At 38.2% G+C, this 22,612-nt stretch overlaps 5 non-coding genes across 5 annotated transcripts; 4 read left to right on the plus strand and 1 right to left on the minus strand.

The window, feature by feature from the left end:
* Positions 1-3,391: 3,391 nt before the first annotated feature.
* On the plus strand, positions 3,392-3,463 carry TRNAA-CGC (transfer RNA alanine (anticodon CGC)). Its single transcript has one exon. It is a non-coding gene; the product is annotated as a tRNA-Ala (tRNA).
* Positions 3,464-5,480: 2,017 nt separating this feature from the next.
* TRNAK-UUU (transfer RNA lysine (anticodon UUU)) lies at positions 5,481-5,553 on the plus strand. The gene has a single exon. It is a non-coding gene; the product is annotated as a tRNA-Lys (tRNA).
* Positions 5,554-8,282: 2,729 nt separating this feature from the next.
* Positions 8,283-8,354, plus strand: TRNAA-CGC (transfer RNA alanine (anticodon CGC)). The gene has a single exon. It is a non-coding gene; the product is annotated as a tRNA-Ala (tRNA).
* An 11,119-nt stretch (positions 8,355-19,473) lies between these two features.
* TRNAT-CGU (transfer RNA threonine (anticodon CGU)) lies at positions 19,474-19,547 on the plus strand. Its single transcript has one exon. It is a non-coding gene; the product is annotated as a tRNA-Thr (tRNA).
* Positions 19,548-21,881: 2,334 nt separating this feature from the next.
* Positions 21,882-21,953, minus strand: TRNAA-UGC (transfer RNA alanine (anticodon UGC)). The gene has a single exon. It is a non-coding gene; the product is annotated as a tRNA-Ala (tRNA).
* Between the last annotated feature and the right edge of the window lie 659 nt (positions 21,954-22,612).

Raw genomic sequence — 22,612 nt, forward strand, 5'->3', positions numbered from 1 at the left:
ATCTTTTGTGCACTTCAAACGAGCGTCAAGAACCAGTTCAGGAGGGGTTTCCTCCTGAATTCGAGGAAAGTTAAAAACTAAGCGGCTGGAAAATCTGAAAACATCAGCCTGCTCTAGTACTTTGGGGGCAACAGTTCCTCCTCTGGGGTGAAGAACACGGGATTCTCCAGTAGTGAGATGTAGGACAGACTGGCTACATAATTTGCTGGACACAGAATCCTGTGAACTGCACTGGCCACAGTCCCATGAAGCCCTGATGACAGATACAGAAGTGATCACTCTAGTTAAAAGTAAGTCACTGTTCTGTGTCCTTGCCTTCTCCTGAAAGATTGAGATGTCTGTGTTCAATAATGCTAGGTTTGAGCTGAGGAGGAGGGAGATGCTCTTTCAACATGCAGACTTCCATCCCTGTCCTGTCGTATTTGGATTCCATAATTGAAAGAAGAAACTAGAGTGCAGGAAAATGTCTTCCTCCTTCTACTTGTCCTGAACTCACAGTCTGGGTATGTTTTAGAGAACATCACCTCTTGACAAAGCTGCAAAAGGAGGAATACAGAGGAGTCTTAAGCATTTATGGAAGTATTAAACATGCAGACACACCATCTCCATGGATTAAGGACAATTGCTTGCACTTGTGGAATGACTTTACCTTCTTTATTCTGCTATGCAAAGTTTCCTATTATATCTGCCTCTGGAGATCACTTTTCCCCTTTCCTAACATCTCCTATTGTCATTCATTCACCTTCACTGTAGAATTTAGCCTCCAGCTCAAACTTCTCCATTACAAATGCCTTTATTATTAATATTAGACATTTCGTTGTTTTATTTTGCATACACACACAAACACATAGGTAATCATAGGAGTGATATCAAAATTAACTGGTTTCTCAGATTTTAAAATATATTCCCCTTCCTTACAGAGAATTTCATATTGAAACTTTGGAATCCAAATGGAACTATCATAATCCATCAACTGTACTACATTTAATTGACTGGTTCTGGTTGTGATTACATTTAAAGATTTTAAAATAAAAATCCAAAATTTAGTTGGAAAAGTCTAGGAAAGCTGGGTGGTGAGAAATTCCAGTGTGCTACTCAGCCACAAACTTTTACTTCAGTTCTATTTCTTTGAGATTTTTTATGTTTCTGTGCATGAGGTAAGGGGAGTGTGAGGATCAGTCAAAAGATACAGTGAATTGACTCATAAAAGAAGAATCACTATATTGTATATGTGTGTGTATGAGAGAGAGAGAGTGTGATGTGAAAGGTGTTATGAGAAAATATTTAACATTAACCATCTTGATTTCATTGCTTTATTAAACTGGTGACATGAGGGAAATTGCTGAACATCACTGACATTTTAAAAATATCAGAGCCTTCACATTCTCCTTACTGACAAAACACCCCTGTAGCTGATATGTCATCACTGGTAGAGTTTTGTCCTTTGTCTGGAAACTCCAAATTTTAAGGGCTCCAGGACAGAACAATATTAAGCATTCTTAAATGAAGGAGAGGTTCACCTCTGAGATTAGAATACAGAAAGTTGAAAGTAGATGAAAAGTCAGGTCATAAAGATCCAGGTATGACAACCCAATTTCTTCTCTTACATCAACTTCTTTCTTGACATTCTTTGATATGGATAGTAAATCATTTTATTTTTATGTTGCCATACATTCAGCCAACATTTCCAAGCCAGCATTTTTCATGCAACTTGTCACTAATGTCTTGGACATCAGAGTTTTTAATAAAGTGCCATTTTATAAAAATCTCCTGCATCACTGATGTTATGAAAACCACCGAGCGTCCGTTCCAACGGCCTTTGAATTCAATCTTCCTTTCAAAGAACTCATTTTGTTCTGTTAAAAGAACAGAACTGTTACCTAAGTTTCAATAGCTTTGTTGCTTGATTAGACAGCACATTTCTACAAATAACCGACTATGCCTCAGCACCTCCCCTTCAATGAAAGTGAAGAAACCAAACTTAATTCATGAATGATCACACTTCTGCCTAAAACTGATAGGACCAATCTTGGTCTTCAGTTTTTAGAATCATTTCGATCCTCATCATATTGAGATACTACCTATAAATGGTAAATATTGCTGTTCTTGGATTCCAGTGTTTTTCTTTCGACTTCAAAGCCATATGCATTCAAGCTACATCAGCACAAGTAAGACTAGAAGGAATGAGAGCAAAAATCATGCTCACTCAGGATGACCTCAAAGGAGAGGAAACAACATGCGACCACCACGTGAATGAGCGCATACTCCTTTGGTTCCATTTCACAGTTTCTGGAGGTACAAGAAAGAAAAGAAGGATCAAAGAAAAGTAAAACAGGCCCTGGGGCAATCTTGTTAAATTCCCTTTTGTGTTCTTCATTGTGCCTGTGTGAAGGCTGAGGAGCAAAAACCTAACGCCTGATTTTTCTCTCCCCTCATTTCCCTTCCACACAGATGGCAGTAGTTCAGATCTACCACCGAATGTGGCATGTGGCGGGATGTGGATCCCAGCTTCTTCTCAGTGAGGGAACAGGCAAAGACATCTCTCAAAGGATGGTGCAACCATTAAAAAAATGGCACAGCAGCTGAGGATAGGTTAACTGGTTAGAATCGACTGTCCAAGATGGCAGAAGATTCCACTTCCAGTAGACCTTGAGCCTCATTAGATGCTCTTTGTTATATATTAGCATGCTGAATGACACACCCACAGGTGACAGGACAGTTCAGAGGTTGATCATAAAAGGCCAGAAAGCTGGCGGGGTCCAATTCCGGAAATCCCCGTCTCTTCCCCCAAATAGTTGGAGTAATCCTCCCTCTTGTTAGCCTTTGAAATTACCCATCCCATAAAAACTAAACACCTTGGGGCGCCTCTCTTGCCTTCTGTGAAGCCCGTACTCTGTCTATAGAGTTTGTATCTCCCCGAAAAACTCTACTTTCGCTTTACTATGGCTCGCTCTTGAATTCCTTTTTGTGAGAGACAAGAACCTTATCTCCGGCAACATTTTAACTAAAGCTGGCAGCTGCCTCTGCACTTAGAAGCATTGCAATCATCACTGCTATGCTGAATCACGACTGCTGCGGTATTTGTTGGAGGCATGATTTCCTTGAAGCTTGCCTGATGGAGGCAAGTAACTTTCACCCAAACTGTCTACTGATGACTGGGCCTTGGAACAGGCTAACAAGAAGGGGAAGTTCTTGGAGTCAGAAGTGGTGCCTTTCTGACTACAATCTAGTAACTCTTCTTCTAGTGAAGACACTAGAAAGTATCCCGTTTAGTAAGTTCGGAAATTGTGAACCTGGTAGACTTTCAGCGGTTAACTCTTAGATTAAAAAAAAAGAAGAAGAAAGAAGAAGAAATAATATTTTACGAAACAGCGAATAGCATCCGAGCCTGGGGGGTGTAGCTCAGCGGTAGAGCGCGTGCTTCGCATGTACGAGGTCCCTGGTTCGATCCCTGGCACCTCCACTTGTCTCTTGAACAACTATTTTTCTCTTATTTCTCTTGTTCTCTGTAAAAGGAAGTGCAGTGGAAGGAAGTGCAGTGGATTGCTTTTATAATTTTCCCATTTTTACTCCGTCGGGCTTACCACCTCCCAGGGAGGGACACAGGCAAAACGAAAAAAAAAAAAAAAAAAAAAAAAAGGAGGAGAAGAAGAAGAAAAAGAAAGGAATCATCCCCACCAGAATCTCCTACTTCCGAAGCGAGAATCCTGCCACCACTGGCACATTCAAATTGGGTTTTATTGGGTATGTCGTGAAAGGGGAGGACAGAAAAGGGACAGAATAAAGGGGGAAAGAAACGGTTCTATTCTAGTTCTTTTAGTTAACTGAACGGTCAGATCTGCGTCATGTGATAGACAAGAGAAAAGCTGCCACCTGCCTCCCCTGCCACACCTTCTTGTCGAGCCCCTCCCGCCCCGTTTCCCTCCACCTGCCTATCCAGCTCGGTCAATTACTGGACGCAAGCAGTTGAGGTGGGGGTGCAGATCCCAGATCTTTCTGAGTGAGTGACTGGGAGAACATTGAACAATCAAACACTATTAGCTGGCAGGAACAGTTTGATTTGGGTGAAAATAAGACTTAAGGTGTTAAAGGTTGTTTTTGTTTTGGTTTGGTTTTTGTTATGTTGTTGTTGTTGTTGTTGTTGTTAGATGCCGGATTTTAGCAGAGCGGTTGTTCTGGTAGTTGGTAAATTGGGTCTCATTGGAGATTTTCACAGGCCAGAGAACTCTCAACTTCGTACACACATTTCTGGCTGAAATAATATCGCAAGGATATTGGCAAGTAGTGAATTTAAAATTTCTTCCCTTCTGCATTTCCTATCTTTGCCCACTGAATTCCAGTTTCTTGTTTTTAGAATTTTAAATAAAGTCATAAGGTGGAGTACATGATTTAACAACATACCAAAGACTTCCGAGATACAACCAAAGGTTTTGTGTGTGTGTGTGTGTGTGTGTATGTGTGTGTTTGTAGGGGAATTATATGTGGGATCCGGGACATGAAGAGAGAAGGGTAAGAATAAATAGATGCACAAATTTCTGTGTTTCCTAATACAAAAATTATCATTATAAACAAGGAGCCAATAAAAATTATAGAACTACTTTGTGAACATGATTCTACATTGCATGGATATATCAAAATCGGTTCCATTTTTATTTCAGAGGTCCAAGGGTGTTGCTTTTAGACTCTCCCTGTTAAGAAATGCTTCTACAAAGCAGGGTCTATTTCAGGACAGATGCCAAGTACGGACTGCTTTTAAATTTCTTTTTGAGTGAATTACCTCTGTTGTCCTCTTTATTTTCCTTCTAGTGACTCCTAGCAGCTCCTAGCAGAGAGCAAAAGCTTGTACTGGGTGTTTTCTATGCTATGAACACCGATATATCTTTTCCTTCTTATTCTTCATGCTCATTGGAGTAAACATGGAACCTCTATACAGCCTCAGATAAACTAAGACAGTGAGCAGAATCATGAAAGATGGAAAGTCTCCAAAAAGCACCGAGACTCTGGACACCATAGTCCCTGAGGGATATCATGGATGGGATTTGCATAAGTGGGTTGGAAGGACGTGTCCAAGCTCCACCTCTTTTCTCTGCATTCTATAGGAACAAGGAAATATTGGAATTCTGTACATTTTAGGGAAGTGAGCAGAAAACTTTTGTCCAACAGAAAGATCCCGCTTAATTTTACCCAATGTCTGTTGGTTTTCAAGAGCATCAAGGAGCTCTTTCCCTGGCCGAGCTCTTCAGAGAGAACCGTTGTGGTTGAATTTTTGGGAAAAGCCAAATTGTTTCAAACCCAGTGCCTGGATGTGGTGGCAGCAGGTTAGTGCGTGTAGAAGTGGGATCCACCAGCTGCTTTTGGCTTGGGTATATGAGGTACAGGTAAAGCAATTGGTTTTTAGCACCTTGAGAATGCAAAACAAAATTGAAAAGAACCTAAATGAACTCACCTTTACTGGGTGGTCAGAAAACCATACAGTATGAGCCCGGGTAGCTCAGTCGGTAGAGCATCAGACTTTTAATCTGAGGGTCCAGGGTTCAAGTCCCTGTTCGGGCGGAGTCTACATTTTCTTCCTTAGGCAATCTTATATCTAAAAAGTGTATACTGAGTACTTTCAGCATTTGAGCCCCCAGAGGAAAAAGTAATCAATAACCCTTTGAATGAAGACATTCAGATAAACTTTCCAGCAACTAAGCAAGAAAGGGGTGAAATCTTCGATGATGGGATCACTTTGAGTAAGGATGGATTCCTTTCAGCTTGTTGGTAGTCTGTTATGTTTTTGTTTTGTGGATGTTAGATTGAGACAGAAAGGAGGAGAAGCTTGGATTTGAACATGACTGAGATGCCTGCAAATTTAAGACGCAGTCCTGTGAAGGTATTTGGCAACCGCAGTGATTCCCTAAGACAGCAACTCTGCAGGAATCTATGATTGAGATGAGTTTTATTACTATGGAAGAGAGGGATAGTGTGTAGAGTGAGAATAGAAAAGATGCATTGTGATTTGAAGATTGGGAACTTATTAATGATACTCATGGGAAAATGTGTATTAAGCCAGAGTGATCTTGGACTCTGGTTTCATTCCAGGTAGCATAATGTTCCTTGAACTTCCTTAGAAATCCCAGAAAATGCTTAGAAATGCAGCTGAGGTTATTGCTATCTCCTCCTTGCCCTCCTCTGACTGTGTGAGACTTCTGCTCATGTTCACAGAAATCCCATGAAGTAGATTTTGAACTTGAAAGGACCTAATTTGTCTGGAAGAACTTATATCTCTATTGGTCCAAAAGACTCTTTGGACTACTAAAATTTTAGAATAGGAAACAGTGAGGGAGAGAAATGTGTAGGGTGGGGAAATTGAGCTGGTTTTAATTTGCCTTTGTGTCTTGGTGTAAAGCACAGCTAAGGTCATGTTCAGTGTCCCTGCTAAATCATTACTCTACTTTGTGACAGAAGCAGACTGGATTCCAGGTGGAGTCTTGTACATTCCTGATATGGAGGATTTTTTGTTTGTTTGTCTCCAGTTATATCTCAAAAATTATTTTATGAATTTTTGTGGCAAAATCCAGTCTTTCTTTGCACAGCATTATTGAAACATCTGTTCAATGGAAGTATGTGAGATTAACTCTTAAATTACAGAATTTTGTGAGGAACTCAACATTTTAATCAGAAGACACAACACACCCATGCCCAAAATACTCTATTCAGAAAATCCTAAAACATATGGAGCATATATTAAACCAATTTATATCCTGAGGGAAAATAGAAGCCAATGTGTGGTTTTTTTCAGAGGAATCCCAGAGAAGTCATGTTGAAAGATCCTTTTCATGTGTTGGAATATCACTGCACATACCATGCATAACATCTTTTGATATTATAAAAAATCCTTTTACATGATCCTGTTTTATGGATATGTAAAGGATAATGAAATAAGTTCAAAATTTTGTCCTATGTCACCAACTTTCAAATAACATTAAATTCCAAGCCCAGATTTTAGGACTGCAAATCTTGAGGTATTTTCTCATAAAAATCATACTGTACTCACACATACACATACACAATTAGTGGTTCTCTTCTATTTCAGGTCATATGTTAGATGTCAAACACACAGAATTTAATTAGATAGAGAATAAGTGTAAAATATTATATAATATGATAAGTTTTGTATACAATTTTTACATAAGCCTTTTCAATCCAGGCTCCTTGAAGACATTCAGAGGTTATTTGCTTAATAATGTTCCAACTTTCCATTTAGGATGCTTGACAGATGAATCCCCACTATTACATCACAGGTAAACTGGCAGACATTAAATCAAATAATTCTTATCATTTCTTCCATTTGGAACAAAAGAGGACCAGAGGAAAGAGAACAATGCTGACAGGATTGAGATAGAGTAATATGATTCCTTTTCAATAGGACATGTGGCTCTCCTCTGGGAAGGAAAATTAGTCTCCTGTTCTTAAGGGAAGAATATTAAATAATTTGTGGACATTTTAAAGCCACCATGACAATAGTCAATTACAAGGAAATATAAGGAGGCAATGTGATAATTGTAATAAAGAGTAAACATAATAAATTAAAGTATCCACCAGTTACATAAAAAAAAGCAATACTATCTTAATGAGGGTTTTATATACATACTCTAGTACATGGAGAGGATTTCTTGTTCCCAGATCAGAATGCTGGGTATTGTAAAATCAGTTCTCCTCATATTAGCCTATAAATATAAAAATCTCTCCCCCAAATTCAGATATATTTAGTTTGGATACTGAAAAAAAAATTAGTAGAATAGTGAGAGAAGAGTTTCCTTTGTAGATATAAAACATACTATAAATCTACAATAATCAAAGCAAAGTAGAATTGAACCGGGATAGACAGAAAGAACAGTAGTATTGCAAAAAATATATACAGGACTAAGTACGTATAAGCTTTTAGCTTAAAATTTAAAAATAAGACAAACATGCTAAAATATAGTTTGCTTGGGTTCAAATTCCAGCTCTGCCACTTACTTGTCATGTGACTCTGGAGGAAATATTTAGTCTTTCATTTTCTTAGCACTTAAATGAGAGTAATAATAGTATTTATCTCCTAAGATCCTTACTAAGGTTAAATAAGATAACACAAGGATGAAATAATCAAAGGTTCTTATCCTAGAACCCAATGATCCCCAATGGAGACTTTAGGTGTAATTCATCCTCAGTGACGGCTAGTCTGAACACAAAATAACTGTGTAAAACGCTTTTGAGCTTTTAAAAGGACAGGAATCCTTCTCAGCAGCCAGCTTCCAGCAGGGGATGTAGCTCAGTGGTAGAGCGCATGCTTCGCATGTATGAGGCCCCGGGTTCGATCCCCGGCATCTCCAAGGGTTTCCTTATTTAATATCCATTTCATCCTCGTCTACTTCAGCCTTTGACCGCTCATTATTAAATAAAATATTTCAGCCCTTTCTCTTTCTTGCCATTAGTATTTTCTTTAAATAGAGCTGTTTTCCATCTGTGTGTTTATTTCTCTTTCGTTTGGTTAACTAACCACCGCCATATCCCCTCCTCCCTGAAAACTTTCTCTGGGTGTTTTATTATGCAGCCAGCAGTATAAAGCCAGAGGGATAGTTCAGGAGTAAATCTGTCCTATGAACATGTCCAGGAAAAGGGAATGCAACTGTATATCAAAGAACTATTCAGCTCAATTAGAAGAGGTCCTATCCATTCCCACTTTCTGCTGGAAAATAATCCGTAAGGATAAAATATTTTAGTGATTTATTTTTAGGGGAAGACAAAATAGCATGTCTTTTTAGTGTTGATGTGGTAGTTGCATGTCGGTATTCCAGGGTCCATCCTAGGACCATAAGAGGAATTTCTTCATATGCTATAGTTACTAATATAGTTACCATTTTATTTCTCACTGCATCTTTGGCTTTACTCAAGGTATCTGTGCAGGAGAGCTGATCACAGTCCAGTGTAGGAGATCTGGGAAAGTAGTAAGGGTTAGGAATAGCCTGTGGAAATGGAAGGCAGAGTTGGTTAGATGCCCTTAAAAAATTGCCTGTCGGCACTGAGGAGCCAATTGAGGTTACAATCTGAGCAGCTGTAATTAAATGAATTTTTAGACTTTACGTAATTTCGGCATTGTACTTGTGTTCATTCCTCGATTCAACAGAATGTTTTGGACTATCGATAATGTAACAGTAATTTACTTATTGCTTCTGTCCACATTTAAAAATACATTAAAATAATGGCAACATGTATTTTTCTGCCCAACTTGTTAAGAGGAAATCCAATCATTTACTATGTAACTATGCTAACAGGGGATACAGTTGAGAGAGAGAGCCAGTATCTAAACAATACTTATCATTTATCTTTATCATAATTACCATATTGAGGTTTATAAAATATACACCAGGAGACAGAAGGTAGAATCAAATCTTCTTGGTGAGGCAGGTCAGGCAAAGTTCCACAAAAGAAGAGACACTTGTGATATGTAATAAAGAATAAGTGGGAGGTTTACAGCTGGAAGTGAGAATCACAGTGTTATTCTAGTCACAATAAACATCATGCAAGTTACATGAAGACATGACATAAAATGTTAGAAAACTGAGTTAGTCACATATGGCTAGAATATAGGATGAGATAGGGAAACACATGAGATGTTGGAATATATAGTTCATTAAAGATTTTGAACTCTGTATCAATTAGTATTCTGGGCTGCAAAAAGCAAATACTGAATATGGTTAACTTCAGTAGAAAAGAATATCTACTTGGCTAGAACAATGGCAGTAGCCTTGGAAAGCAAGCATCTGACTCTAAAACTGTCATATTCCTTAAACATAAAAGAAAAGTGCAGCTACTAAAAAAAAAGTTTCCAATGACAATTTCCCTATGTTTACCTTCCTAGAAGACTCAATAGGTAATAAGGAGCCAATGAAACATTACAAACAAGATGATCACACTTGGATTTTAATTTTATAAATTTAGTTCTGTAAATAATGTGGAAAAGAGATTATGACTGGTGAAATGAGATGAAAACAAGGCTAGTTCAGTTATTATAGCATGAGTTCAGATGAGTTGTGGCGGGATCTTCACTCAGGAGTAAATTTCAGAACATAAAGACCTGTCCTATGACCATTTCTTAAGAACCCAGGAGAAAGCATAGTCAGAGGCTTGAACTCTCCCAAGGGCCTGAAGTACAGCTGATTTTTTTTTTTTTTTTAACTCATGAGACTGAGATCCAGCAGGAACCACCTCAAGGATGAAGCTAAATTCTAAGAGCCTTGCCTGTCCAATCTTTAAATTTCTCAATTAACCATTCATTTTCACCCATTTTTCATTTCCAAAGGGACCTTTTAGAATGCTAAGATTTAAATCACAGCTTGCTTTTTCCAGCTTTTAGAGGCTTCCCACATTTCTTGGCTTGTGGCTTCTTCCTCTGTCCTGAAAGCCAGCAGTGTAACATCTCCAAATCTCTCCCTGACTCTGATCCTCTTGACTCCCTCTTTCACTTGAAAGTACCCTTGTGATTATATTGGGCTGCAGCCATTATGGAGATTCCTCAAAAAACTAAGAATAGAACTACCATGTGATGCAGCCATTCTACTTCTGGCTATTTATCATAAGACTACAAAAACATGAATTCATACAGATATATGGACCCCATGTTCATTACAGCATTATTTACAATAGCTTAGATATGGAAACAACCTAAGTGTTCATCAACGAATTAATGGATAAAGAAGATGTAAGATATATTTAGAGATATATATATATCTATAGATATCTATAGATATAAATATATAGATATGTATGCACACACACCATGTAATACTGTTCAGTCACAAAAAAGATGAAATCTTGCCATTTGCAACAACACAGATGGGCCTTGAGGGTGTCTGCTAAGTGAAATAAGTCAGATGGAGAAAGACAAATACAATGTGATTTCGTTCATATGTGGGATATAAAATAAACAAACAAAATGAAAACACACAGATACAGAGAACAGAAGAGTGATTATGAGAGGGGAAGGGGGTGGAGGGAGGGTGAAATAGGTAAAGAGGATTAACTGTACGGTGATGGATGGAAACTAAACTTTAGGTGATGAGTGTGCTGTAGTGTATATAGAAGTTGAAATATGATATTGTTTACATGAAACTTGAACAAAAATACAGAACCGAGTGAAAGATACAGAGATTCCCCTTTATTCCCTGCCTGCACACTTACCCAGTTTTTTTTTTTCCAGTTTTGGGGGTTTCTATTAATATATCCTCAAGTTCAGAGTCTTTCCTTAGTTATGTCCACTCTACTAATTAAGCCCATTAAAGGCATTTGTCCTTTCTGATACTATGTTTTTAATCTTTAGTATTTCTTTTTGTTTTTTTAGGATTTTCATCTTTCTTCCTACATTGCCTACCTTTTCTTGTGTCCTACCTACTTTATTCATTAGATCCCTTGGCAAATTAATCGTAGTTGCTTTAAATTCCTGGTCTGCTCATTCCAACAACCCTGCCATGTCTAGTTCTGCTCTTGCTCTGTCTTTTTTTTTTTTTTTTTTTTTTTGCCTTTTGATATGTTTTGTAATTTTCTCTTGATAGCTTGACTTGGTGTACTTGATAAAAGGGTAAACAGGACTTTAGTAATGTGGTGGTGAGGTGTCGGAGAAGAGAAATTTTCTACAGTTCTATGATTAGGTCTTCTCAGTCTTTTAATGACTTTATGCCTCTGGGTCGTGAACTTTACAACTATCTCTCAAGTTTTTTTCTTCCTGTTTTAAGTGGAATGGGATAGCCAAAGTATGTGGAGTTGGGTTTTTCCCTCATGTTAATGTCTAGAGCCAGCTGGGATTGAGTATTTTCCTCCTTCCAGGTCAGTTAGGCTCTGACAAAACCCCAGCAGGTGAGAGTCTGGTTACATAGATTCTTTAGAAGGCAGGTCTTGTTGAGAACAACAGAGTGCTTTGGCATATTTCAAAATGGTTTTGCTTCTCCCACCTCTGCTGGAAGCATGAGGGGGTTCCCCTCAATATTTAGATATTTAATGTGAGAATCTGGTCAAACTCCTAAAGGTAAAACTCACGCTTTTGTGAGTATTGCTATAAGTACTAATAAGCAATTAAGAGTAACACAGTGTCTTAGGTAAACTTCAAGAAGACCCCCTATGATCTTTGCCTTCTGATAATCATGCCTTTGTACAGTCTTCTCCTACTTGAGTCAGTCACCAAGACAGGTATGATGGGAAACTGTGGCCTCCTACCAACATGTGAATGAGCCATCTTGGAAGCAGATGCTTCAGATGCAGTCAAACCTTCAGGGCACTGAATGTGCAGTAGATACCCTGAGTTCAACCTCAAGAGACACCTGGGGCCAGAACTACCCTGCCAAGCCACACTGGAATTCCCAACGCATACAATCTGTGAGATAATAGACATTAATTTTTCAAACCTGTAAATTTTGGAGTATTATTCAGCAACAGACAACTAATAGTCACAGAAAACCTCTTTTTTGGGCTGTTTTTACATTTCTCTTAGGGAAATTGTGGTTATTTACAAAAGAATATAATTTTTATCTGTTTCTCTCAGGATTCCAGACTGTTATCTCTAACCACACTCGTCAGAAATCAAATAGCAATGCTAAACTAAGACGTGTGGCTCTCCTCTCTTGTTTCTCCTTTTATCCTGAAAAAAATCTGAAGATTTTAAGCAGACAGCCTGGTATGTCTTATCCACCAGAGGTACATGAACCTACCATTAAAACAATCACTGGCAAAAGGAAATGGGAAAACCATAATTATTTTAGATGACTCATAATTTATGCCAATTGTCTGGGCCCATCATCTCTACTACATGAATGAAATTTAGATTCTTTTAGCAAGGGGAAAAGATGAGAAATGCTTGTGTAATCTTGTCAAGCTGATTTCTCTGGCCTCATCTCCAACTTACTTGCCCCAACTCCAACCATTCCAAACTACATACACTTTCACTCCTGAATGCATGCTGTATCCTCAGCTTTCCTTTCATTTCTATTTGACATTCGTATTCATTCCTCCAGATTTGCTCACAGGTCACCCTGTCCAGGGACTTCCCCAGAACTAGGCAGGGATAAAACCTTCTCAGTTTGCAACCCTTGGTGAGAAAGGGGTCTGAATTCTAACCAACCACTCCCTCTGCAGAGAATAAAGCACAACAGAATTAGAGGTTTTGCCTCAATCTTAGAGGTAACATTTCTAACTTATTTCCTTGCATTTCTTTCCAAAGAATCAGAGCAAGATCAGAAGATTCATATTCCGTGGATTTGATTTGTATTCTTTGGATAAAATGAGGATCAGAAGGTCGCAGGAAGCAATCCAACATCTTTATCCTTTAGCCCGCACCTCCCCCCACCCCTCCACCCCCATTGCTAAGAGTGGAAGGAATTTATTTTTGTAACAGAAATCCCTTCATTGTCTCCTTGTTTTCTAAATATAGGTGTATAGCGGTTTCTGGAATCTGGGAGGAGGGTGCAGAATTGGGGAGGAAAACTGGGGATAGTTTGGTAGGTTTCATAATTAAAGACAGTCATTGGCAAAGTTTTTTTTTTCTTTTTTAACTTTTCTGTAAGGAATTTTCCTTTGTCCCTCATAGCTTTTGACAAAAGAGAAAAGCACTCAGAAAAGGAGGGTCTGGCAGACTGTTTCCTACTCAGATTTCCGAGCTCAATGTATTCTCATTAGTCACTGAATGTCTGCAAGATACAGATTAATTAGAATTCCTTGGTAATAGAATCCTGTAAAATAGAGGGTGAAAATTGTATCTGTATCATTTAGAAAAGAACATTTGTGTAAAAGTGCAATTGTAAATTACTGTTCTGTTTCATGAAGATAGTTCAGAAAACCAGGCTCTCGTGTAGTGGGGATGTAGCTCAGTGGTAGAGCGCATGCTTAGCATGCATGAGGTCCCGGGTTCGATCCCCAGCATCTCCAACCTTTTGTGTCCTTACTCGAAACATCTTTCTTCTACGTTACGGTCACAGCCCATTCTTGTAGAATCTGAAGATTAATCATCTTGCCTCCAGGTATCTATAGTTTTCTCCAGTTATGCTAGTAACCTTTCCGTTTTAAAATTTTATTCCTTTCCATCCTCGGCAGAGTTTAGAGATGGCCTTCCACAAAGTGAAATCAAGAGTGACTTTGGTCCCTGTTCCATGAAAAAATACCAAAAAACTGACAGTTACTAATGTAAACTCTAAATTAGAAGATTTGCAGACGAATTAGGATTCTCACTTTGGTTTGGTGCTGGGGTTTGGAGTGGGGGATGGGACTGTAAGCTGAGCTTCTGTCTCAGGTTTCACATTTTTAGGCTCAATCAGAAAGATGGATTTCACCGGAAGCTCTCTAAAAAGAAAATACACTCTTCCCAGCCCGGAGGCTATGAAAGCACTGGGTAAATGTCGCTTCTCGAAACGTAACAGTTCTCTCAGAAATCGAACACAAAGGAGAGAAATGGAAGCATTTTTGGCGCAGAAATGTTTCTCTCTCGGTTGCGTTTTGCCGGTGAGCTCACAGCGTTCGCATCGCTGTGGATTTGATCCCTGCTCTACTGATCTCTTTTGTAATCTCTAAATTTGCCTCGCTAATTCTAAAGCTACTCTGATTCTCCTAAAGAATCCTCTTCTCCTTCTAAATCTTTGTGTGTTTTGCTGAAGATCTGTTCCCCTTTGGAATGCAGCATCTCTTTCATCGTGATGCTTTTGTCTCCACTTCCAATTTGTAACACCCTGTCACATTCACAAGTGAAGGAAATTCAGAAAACAGTTTTCTGTGTTCTTGTTTATTTCTCAACGAGGCCTCCAGCAGCTTCAGGCGGCCTTTGCCTGGGTGTGGTCAAGGGCTCATGGACAGGAGGGAAGTGAGTGTACCAAATTCTTAGAGGAGGTATAGGAGCCCAGTGTTAAAAGAAAAAAATTAATGTTTTACCATCCTCTACGTCAGACTGTTTAATGATTAGGGAAAATGTCCTTAAGTGTCTAAATTGTCCACTCATGGCATAAATGGAAGCCTCAAGCTTTCTGTCACAATAGTGAAAAAAATTTTTTTGTTGTTGAGGGGAAATGAAATAGCTGATTATCACATACAGCTTCAACTTTTGGGTAGTTAAATTACTAAATCAGTGAAATTTATAGCTTCTCCAGATCTTGTAGGCGAAATTTAGAGGACTGATGGGGAAAGACTGACACTGAAAATTGGAAAAGAATTTAGGGGTCTAGGAGTTCCCTTGAACCCTCAGTTCCTGTTGGGTTCTCTTGAGAGTCATAGGGGATGCCCTTCTCTTATCTAATGAGCATTTCTCAGTTTGTATATTAAAAATCAAGGTATAGATATAAACTGAAAAAAAATTATTACTAATGTTGTCTCATTAGCTCAGTGACATCAGCACAGGTACCTCTTTGAAGTGCCTTTGCCTCATAACCACAAGCCGGGTGCTGAAACTCCAGGAATCAGATCTGCATTCAATCTGGGAAGGAAAGGGGGAGGAGTTGACACCAGTCCCATATGTATTGTCTTTACGAAGAAGGAAAAAGCTGTCCCCAAAACTTCCCAGTAGTCTATTATTTATATCTTTTAGGCCAGACCTAGGTATATGCCACCCCTTGATATAAGAGAGGCTGGGGGAATGAATACCTCATGTTTTAAGTTCATACAGTGTGAAGTGATCAGAGGAGAGGAGGGTTGGATATGGGGGTTGAAATAGCCTCCCATATCCAGCAATTTCTACCAAATGACAACAAAAGGATTAACTTTCTAGTAATGAACAAAATAACAAATGTGCTAGATGCATACAAATGCAATATTCATATTTCTTGGTATCATAAATAAGTTATTCACCAATAAAAGTTAAAAATTAAAAAAAATTAAAATAAACTGAAGAGACAGAAAAAAGTTATACTGGGGAGAGCTAATTTGCTCACATAGAACTTCCTGTGCTTAATCCTTAAAGGGGCCTATATTTTTCCTTCAATGGTTTCTTTTGAGGTAAATTCTGCATGATTTTGATTTGTTGTTTCACAAAGTGAGGAAAATTCAGATCACTATTCCAAGTCATTGTCTTTATTTTTTCCCTTTGCTTGTATTATCTTTCTGGTATGTTTGACATCAGACGTTGGAGACTTGGCTTTTCTTATGTCACTATGTTGCAGGAAAAGCACACTTCCACACTTGTAGGTAAAGTTACAGTATCATTACCTGTAGATATGTTTTGTTTTGTCAACTAACATTTTTGCTACTTAATGGCAAATGTCTCTGCACTTTGCTATTTTCTAGGAAGTATAAAAGTTCTGACATGCTCAAGGGAAGAGGCTCTACTACATGTGTAGCCAATATGTAAATATTTGGGGCTTTGCAAGGCACTAACCTGTAGTTTTACTTCTCTATTGTTTTTCTAATATGATAATACGAAAGCGTATGCAAATATTTTTCTTTTATTCAAATTAAAATTAATTACAAAATATTTTAAGCACAAATACAGAGAATATTATAATAGATGTCATGTACCCTTTATCCAGATCTTTCTTTTCCTTAGGAAATAATTTAGAAGTATGATTGAAGCATTATCCTGCACTTTCCAGCCCCCTTCCTCTCTCCATAAAAGTAACCACCATCCTGAAATCCATGAGTATCCTTTCAATCTGCATTTTATCTTTTATTACAAGTATTATATCTATTAAAATTTACAGTAATTTTTGTTCAGCTTTTTAGTTAGGGTATATGAACCTCTCATACTTACCTTCCATCACCCCTTATTCATTAGTTCCCTTTCTAAATAAAATTTTTTCAGTTAAGTTTGGGGCAAAATTTAAGAAAAAATTTAATTCATACTCAGAGGATGATGTCTAGGGCTGCCGTAACAAAATAACACAAACTACCCGACTGCGTGGCTTAATAGAAGTTTATCATCTCATGGTTCTGGAGGCTAGAAATCCAAAATCAAGGTGTTGGCAGTGTTGTACCTTCTGAATGTTGTGAGGGAGAATCTGTTTTATGCCTGTCCCCTAGCTTGTGATGATTTGCTGGCAATCTTTGGTGTCCCTTGGTTTGTAAGTGCACCATACCCTTCTCCAGCCTCTGCTTTCGTGTTCACGTGTGTGTGTGTGTGTGTGTGTGTGTCTCCCCAGATTTTCCTTTTTTACAAGGACACCAGTCATACTGTAACAGAGAGGCCTGCCTTACTCCAGGATGACTTCATCTTAACTAAATTAATTACCCTTTTTCTCCATAAGGTCACATTCGGAAGTACTGGGGATTAGAACTTCAATATATGAATTTTTAGGAGAATAAAATTCAACTAATAACACCTACTAGCTAGCATTATGTTGAATCACCCTAGTCTTAACAGAGGAAACATTCACTGAGGATAATGAAAAATCATTGCAATTATGAAAAATCCCCATGTTCCAGTATCCATTTCATACCCCTCATTTAGTTATTTTGGGTCTAATATTAATCAAGCACTTTTGCATCAGATTGGCCTGGGGGGTCTCATGTGTTATTTGCTTTTTCAATTCACTCACACGTTGCTTGCCTGAGTGCAAATCTGTTTCTGGGAGGACCTCATTGGAATAGGTTTCACTAATTCTACCTCTTTCTACTCTTGTGACAATTTTATTGCAAGTACTTTGCAGATCTTCCTGCTATTGGGCCTTGATCAGATTTATTTCATTCCACTTTGGCAGAGATTCCTATTTTGGTTAAATATTTGGGATTAACTTGAAAGTTTTAAAGCTGTTTCCAAGTACTACTTGCACAGTTTATACACACACACACACACACATCCTTTTTCTACAAAAAAATCAAATACATTAAAGAGAAATTATCATAAATGCATTGAAGTGGGCAGTGTTTATAGTACTGAGAATTACCTGTCCCTGTTAAGTGCTCATCTTACTTCTTTTATTATAAAATTAAATTTTTTATTAAAATGTCTTGTTTTATTTTCTATTGTCTGTGGCCATCTAGTGGTATCCATAGAACTCATTTCAACACCTGATACATAGTAGGTATTCAGTAATATCACTCTTGTTGGATAACACTTGAACAATTTTTCACCATAAATGCTGTTATCCCAGTTGTACTTTTGTGACTGAAATTTATATACTCCTGAGCGTAAATAATTCAGCTAATTAAAATTCAGAAATGCTGCAATTCCTGGTCCATTCTGATTTTGAGGGTGTTGTTTTCCAAACTCTGTCAATATTCAGTAACTGTAAATGGAGCACTAGTGTAGTCCTAATCATACAAGTTTGTTAGTACAGATTAAATTAAAAAGTGACTATCCTGGTTAGCAAGAAAATAAGTTTATAGTCCCAATAAAAACATTCTGAGTGGAATAGAAAATGGCAGTGCCAGAACATTTGGTTCAAGAAAGGAATTTTAAAAGACTGGAATTCAAGGGCTTTACCAGGCCCAGAGTTCCTTTCAGCCTTTACTTGGTTAAATAAAGAATTTTGGAGTCCTCTTAATTTTGCATTTTAACCAGGCAACAGAATCTGGGTGGATGTGCAGTAGCATCTGCTAAGCTGATCAACTCACTCTCCTCCCTTTCAGCACCAACCTTGTTCTAACTAAAGGCAGAAAACAAGGATGCAGTCTTTTAACAGTTCAAGAATAGATTCTTAATTTTGTGATTATACAATCAGTTCATGTTCGTTTAGCTTCTACAAGTTGAGGGTCCATGAGGAAAATTCTAAAGAACATCCTTTAAAGAACCAAAATGAAGAAGGCAGCATTGAGAGAGGAATTTCCCGGTTTGTGACCCCTCCCCGACCCGAGCGAGCTGCGGTTTCCATCTGTGCACCTTCCCGAGAGCTGCAGGAGCAGGGGTCATTTCCCGGCCTCGGGCAGGCAAAGTCCCCTGGGATTTGAATCCTAAACCAGTTAAGTGAGCTCAGACCGAGCCGCCTCCTTGCTGACTGCTACTTCCTCAAGCAGAGTTATCAACAATTTGATGACTATTAGCAGAGTCTGAATGGGTTTGGAATTTGGGGTTGTTTGCTTTTGTTTTGTTGGTTTTTCAGTGTACACGTGTGCCATCTTCTAACAACCAGGAATGCCATTTTGACTGAAGTTCTAACTAGCCTATTTTGCTAGAAACGCCTTTCACTCTACTTTTGGAATATCCACTCACTTGACGGTTCTAAATTACTACAATGGTGGAATCATAAGAACTTCTCTGACTTCATTCAGAGAAGCCCCTTCCTCCACAATGAGCACTCGGCTGGTGCCCACTCTTTCCCATTTCATGGTTGTTCTAAGTACTTTTTCTATGTTGTGGTGTGAGGGCGTGTATGCGTTTTGTTAGGTTTGATGGGAATCTTATGTTCCAGGATTCTCTATCGCGGGTCTGCCTTTTCTACAGTCCATTTGTTAGAGACATGCGTGCGCAGTAATTCTTATCGACTTCAATACAGCTTTTCACCTAATTGAGCACGATTTGATCAAAAGGGAAGCTTCACCTGCTGCACAGCTGGCTCTGTGGCTTAGTTGGCTAAAGCGCCTGTCTCGTAAACAGGAGATCCTGGGTTCGAATCCCAGCAGGGCCTGTCTCTGTTTATACTTGAGTCATACTTTAGCAAATTTTTAGTCTGAAACCATCTTTAATTACAGTGCCAAATGCACTGCCTAGAGCTTTTTAAATCTCTGCAACCCCTCCTCATTGTATCTTCAGTCTCAATGACTCTGTTTCTCTACTGGTGATCTATCATACGGAATTTAACTACTTGGATGTTCAAGATCAACTATGGATAGAGAATTTCCAAAATAAAATTGGAAACTTTTAATTCAAACCATTTAAAGAAATATTCTGCTGGTTTCTCAAACAACGAGCAACTTCACTTAAATTATACATAGATGAAAAGTGGTTGCAATTTATCGAACACTTACTATGTTGCATTTTGTGTATTTTCTCACATACTTTTAAATCCCTAAAAATACTCATGAAAGAAGCATTATCATGCACATTTTACAGCTGAGAAAACTGAGACTTGGAGAGAGATAAAGTAACCTGCCCAAATCGTAGTTAGTAAATAAATAAACAAGCTAGGGTTTTAACCTAATATTTCTCAGTTCAAAGTCATGGTTTTAAATGTCAAATAATCTTATTTTAAAAATTAAACAATATCCAGTATGATTTAGAATAATAATTCTTCAAATTGTATGACATATGAACTCATTAGATTATTTGCTGAAAACTTGCCTATGACCACCACTAACTGAAAAATTGTGCTCTACACTGGAAATTGACACAATATTGTAAACTGATTATAACTCAATAATAATACAGAAAAAAAAGGCACTAAGTCTTTTCCAAGAGATGTTAATAGGAAAAAAATGTAAATTTATCTTAAAAGACTAAAAAGCTACTGTGAAAATCAACATTTGAGAGTGTCTAAATATTTGTAATAAAAAAAAACCCAAAGCAACAACAACAACAAAACCCACCAAAACCCAAAACAACAACAAAACCCAACAGACACATGGATAAATTTTGTATATTCTTTGAAGTTGTTCACTGACCCTTTTAAGCTCTTGGACGTCCATAAACCAACGAAAAAAAATCCTTGACCAATAGAATAAATCACAAATGGATGTTAAGGAAACATAGGCTATTATAGAGGTATATTTTACTTCTTGAAGTTGATTTTTATAGGACTATTATTCTCTGTCCTAGGCTGACTTAAATTGGGCCATTAGAGACAGACATCTGGTTGGCAGTGTCACGACTCTGGGCCAGCATGCCGATTTCAAGAAGTTATGTTTCTAGATGTGAGATCACTGAAATGAGTTCTCGAAGAAAATCAATGCATACAGACAACTCTTACAACTGGCCCCAAGCAGCAGAAGATCTACCTTTATCTACTTTAGCTCATAACTATGAAATATTTATTCAGCCTTTCATTCCAAAAATTATGTATTGTAATGCCTACACATCCAGCATATTGAAAAGTAAGATGAATAGATCTGGCCTCCACCTCCAAGGGGATGAGAGCTTAGGGGAAAGGGAGGAGGAGCTAGAAATCAACTACATGATCACAAACAGAAGTATAATACCATGACTATGATAAATGCTACAAAAAAGAATGAGATTTAGGAGAACATAGATGAGAGATTTTCTTTAATCAGAGAGGTCATAGAGGGAGAGACTTGAGTTGCAAAAAAGGGAAAGAATTTGTAGAAAAGAGAGGCAGAGAAATTACCCAATCAGAGAAAGCCAGACTACATGCATAGGACTGAAGGAAAGCCAATAGGGCTAGAATGTAAAGAATATGTGCAGACAGGATGAGAAGTGAGGCTGGAAAAGGATAGGGGTAAACCATCACAGGCCTGTATTGGCTATGTTGGGGAGTTTTAGTTTTATACTAAAGCAATTGGAATGCACGTGGAAGTCAATATGAATATGTAATCATGAAAAATTACTAATCAAGAGAAAAACCTGGGAAGTTTCAGATTTATTTTCCTAAGTTCTTTATTGTTTTCTTTTTGGAAAGGAAATTTAAGATGGAAAAGAGTAGATTATAAGCAACTTTGCCAGAAGTACAGAAAGCGTACTGATCAGAAATTGAGGACTCCAGGAATCTTGGAAGATTCCTGGGAGAAAATCCCCCCAAATGTGAAAGAGCCTATTTCTGTAATTTCAAGAGTTGTATTGCTCACAGGTGACTTTTTTCCCCCAAGAGTTTGATGGGGCCTTGGCGTCTGAAGCAAGGTAAATTTTTTTGAGCAGCGTATCAGCATATTTTACTTTCAAAGTAGGATGAAACCTGATTTAGCAGTTTAAGTTTTAAATTGCTCAATTTGTCAGAAGTGCTGAAAACCGCCTATATCTGTTTATCGTGGTCCAACATTTTTAAAAAGTTAGTGGGCAGACACTGAGAAGCTGGAGATGCCGGGGATCGAACCCAGGACCTCATACATGCAAAGCATGCGCTCTACCACTGAGCTACATCCCCAAGACACTGGCCGTATCAGATGGTGGTGTACTTAATAGGGCCTCATAATATTTTTCTTTAGGATATATGATCAACTTTTCCCCCAAATATATTTTGTTTACTTTGTTGTGCAAGAATTATATGAATTTCACAAGTCTTGACAACCAGAAAAAAAAAATGTGTTACTTAAATCAGTGTCACTAAAGCCCTTGGATTCTCTTGAACCTGACCAGGCACAGCTCAGAAAAAGTGGTTGTAATATTGGCTTTTATCCCAGCAGGACCCTGAATGTAAGCCATTCAGATCAAGAGTCTTTTGGAAAGCCTGGCATCAGAAAACATAGAACCATAAATGGCTACAGCAAACCACTGGGAAATTTCATGATGTAGTACAAAGTCAAACTGTAAACAGAAGCCAATCCAGCTGGGGAAAGAACTGGGAGAGAGCCATCCTGCAAGGTGCAGCCAATCTAGGTTCTGGGCTTGGAATTATTTACAGTCAGTATGTGTGTAATTCTCAGCCTGGTCCAAGAAGAAAAATCCCATTTAGTAGATTGGGTAAGGAAACCTATATCCCGTGGAATAAACGTGTAAGAGAGATGCTTTGGCCGAAATTTGAGAACAGCCACCCACTACTGCAAACCCAAATTGGTCCTGAAATGCAACTCTTGACTTCTAATT

The sequence above is a fragment of the Vicugna pacos genome, chromosome 20 (assembly GCF_048564905.1).
Source record: "Vicugna pacos chromosome 20, VicPac4, whole genome shotgun sequence".
NCBI classification, from domain to species: Eukaryota; Metazoa; Chordata; class Mammalia; order Artiodactyla; family Camelidae; genus Vicugna; species Vicugna pacos.